Below are 2853 nucleotides of genomic sequence, written 5' to 3'. Positions count from 1 at the left end.
AAAATACAACATATTTACCTTACTATTGAAATATATTAGGGCACTACTTATTGGAACTATAATAAATTTCTATAGCTAATAAAAGAAGCTATCATAACTTTTTAATAATATTTTTTATGCCATTATAAGTGTTTATAAGCTTTTTGTATGCACTATTATGAGAATTTTATAACTTTTTCTTTGTGTTATTAAAGGTTTCTATAGCCTTTTCTTATCGATTATATATTACCAATTGTTATAATAGTCATTTTTAGCCATTTAGCCAATTTTTTTTTATTATTTCTAATGGTGCAATAAACCATCACTAATATTCATCAAATATAATATAAAATGATACAATTTTTGAACAAAACCTAAATGATAACTACAAACATAGATGTATTATATATATATAATAAAATATCATAGCACTTGAAATATCACAGATTCTCAAGTTCTATCTCATCATTGAAGTTTTGTAATTCATTACATAAAATATTTAATTAGTGTCTAATACAATGAAAGAAAGTCAAAATGCAATTCCTTCAAAATGAGTAGACAAAACACAAGATTCACAAAGTTTTGAATATTAAGTAATGAGTATAAAATTCAAGGCCAAATAAGTAATCATCTCCATCCATATGCAAATCCTCATTCATTCCACCTACAAAAATAATTACAAAAATAAATAAATACACATAGCTAAATTTTATTTGGAACTCTCTTAAGCTAACAAGTTGTCATAATTTTTACATTGTAGAAGAATTATTTTTCTTTAGATGTACAATAGGGAAAAAAACATCAAAGGGAGATCAAGATTTTAGAGAGCATAAATTGAGGAACAAATGAAGCAGTCAATACTCACAAAGGAAAAACATAAGCTTCCAGCCATCTTACTCAACAAAACATATGCTTTCAACCATCTTATCAACAAATCACTACACATACGATACCCACGAAGAAAAATAGAAAATAATTACAAAACAATGTAATCCAAACTTGATGTCTAAACACATTAGCAAACTAAACAATTAAACTGAAGGAAATCTAAACAGAGATCATTTGAGCAGCAGAAGTGGATCGTTTCAAATTCCATTAAGAATGAACACAACAATTACAGTCTTAAACGGAAACGAACAGATTATACATAAACAAAAATTACTGCATGTTACAAGAAAATACAAGGGATAGAGTAATACAATTTACACATATATAAGAGTATTTAGACCGTTCACAAACTAGACATGATTTCTACATAGACAGAACAATTAGATGACATTTAAACCATATTTTAAGATTTAAGAGTAAAATTTCACTGTCAGGCAGCTAAGAGAAAAGGGAAAATAGAATATACCAGACCAAGTGGTTTTGTTATTTGAATATTAGAGGCAAAATGAACTCCACCAATTGCAATAAGCATGGTGTCACCAATCTATAGAGAACAAAATCATTCAGGCCCTATAAAAAACTTACTTTTCTCATTCACTCTCCTACGAAACAAGTATATAAACATGACAAAAACTTAATCTGCAACAATGACTGCCTCAATGGTTAAGAATACTCTTGGCTCAGATCTCCTGTTTTTGGTTGCCTTTGCTACAGAACGAAAGCATAGACATCCCTACAATATTAAACCTCTACTTCAAAAGAAAATATAAACTTTTTATATGGGTATATCAATTTTCTTATTATTCTTTTTACAGTAACTTACTAGAAGAAGTACTCAATAGACATGTTTCAACTACTAGTAAATCTGATTTACCTTGTTTCACCTTTTCTGCTTTCTTATCAGCCAAATACTTTGGGCAGTTACGCTTCTAGTGCTCATCCTCTCCGCAATGGAAACACTTTCCTTTGGGAGTCTTGTTTCTGTTTTTTGTTTTCTTAGCAGCGATTTTCTTTTTCTCTTTACCCTTCTTCTTCATTTGTACATATTTGTCCTTAGAAGAAGAGGGAACAAACTTTTTATTATCAGTGGGTCTTGTTCCAGACGATGACCCCTTAAAAAACTTCTTAGGTTTAGAAATAACATTTACTTCTTTCTCCTTAAGTTTCATCATAGACTAATATGTCTGTAACTCGTTCAACAACATGGTCAAATTATAAGTAATTTTGTTCATAATAGCATTGGTTCTGAATGGCAGATAACTCTCTGGGAGAGATTGCAATATCATACTTACTTGACTTGTTTCATCTATCATCGCTCCATGAGCCTCAACAACATTAAAATGGATCATCATATCGAGAACATGTTCTCTAACGTTGGTTCCATCTTTCATGCGAGTAATGTAGACATACTTAATGGCTTCATGTCGAACAGAGGTAACAGTTGCCCAAACATCTTCTGAATCAATGCCATTATCTCACGAGCGGTGGGCATTACCTCGAGTTTCTTATTAAGTACATGAGATATACTTGCTAAGATATAGGCCCGAGCTTTCTCATTAGCCCTTACCCACCGATCATAGATGTCTCGAACATTGGAGGAAATTCCTCCGTCAACACAAACCTCAAATCATCCAAAACAAATATTGTATTGATGTTGGATTTCCAGTTTGAATATCCTTCACCGTTAAATTTATCGGAAGCTAGCAGTTGTATGATTGAATTCGACATTTTTGAAATAATTTAAACAAATTCTATTAAACTTTATGCATCTAAATCCAATTTTAGCAAAATAATAAAGTACCCCATAAATTTTTATTTATTTGCAACAATACTCTAGTGATTTAGAACAGTTGCTACCAAGGTGCAGTCAACAATTCCTTCACTGAAGCATGAAAAATTCTTGACTAAATACTATATCAGAATAATTCTTCACTCCTATAGATCTTTTGGTTATCGTTTTTGGTCAATATCTATACTAACAATTAG

General features: G+C 30.6%; 1 long non-coding RNA gene across 3 annotated transcripts; it reads right to left on the bottom strand.

The window, feature by feature from the left end:
- Nucleotides 1-426: 426 nt before the first annotated feature.
- Nucleotides 427-1981, bottom strand: LOC120071739. Of its 3 annotated transcripts, none has more exons than XR_005480326.1 (3): nucleotides 1742-1981; nucleotides 845-1600; nucleotides 427-643 (listed from the first exon to the last, which is right to left on the bottom strand). It is a non-coding gene; the product is annotated as an uncharacterized LOC120071739 (long non-coding RNA). The 3 variants fall into 3 exon arrangements; XR_005480325.1 differs by having other exon boundaries at nucleotides 1334-1600; nucleotides 1742-1974; XR_005480324.1 differs by having other exon boundaries at nucleotides 427-1600; nucleotides 1742-1977.
- Between the last annotated feature and the right edge of the window lie 872 nt (nucleotides 1982-2853).

This window comes from Benincasa hispida, chromosome 2 (assembly GCF_009727055.1).
Source record: "Benincasa hispida cultivar B227 chromosome 2, ASM972705v1, whole genome shotgun sequence".
Classification (NCBI taxonomy): domain Eukaryota; kingdom Viridiplantae; phylum Streptophyta; class Magnoliopsida; order Cucurbitales; family Cucurbitaceae; genus Benincasa; species Benincasa hispida.
Note: the sequence above shows the minus strand (reverse complement) of the source record. Positions and strands in the feature narration are given on the sequence as shown.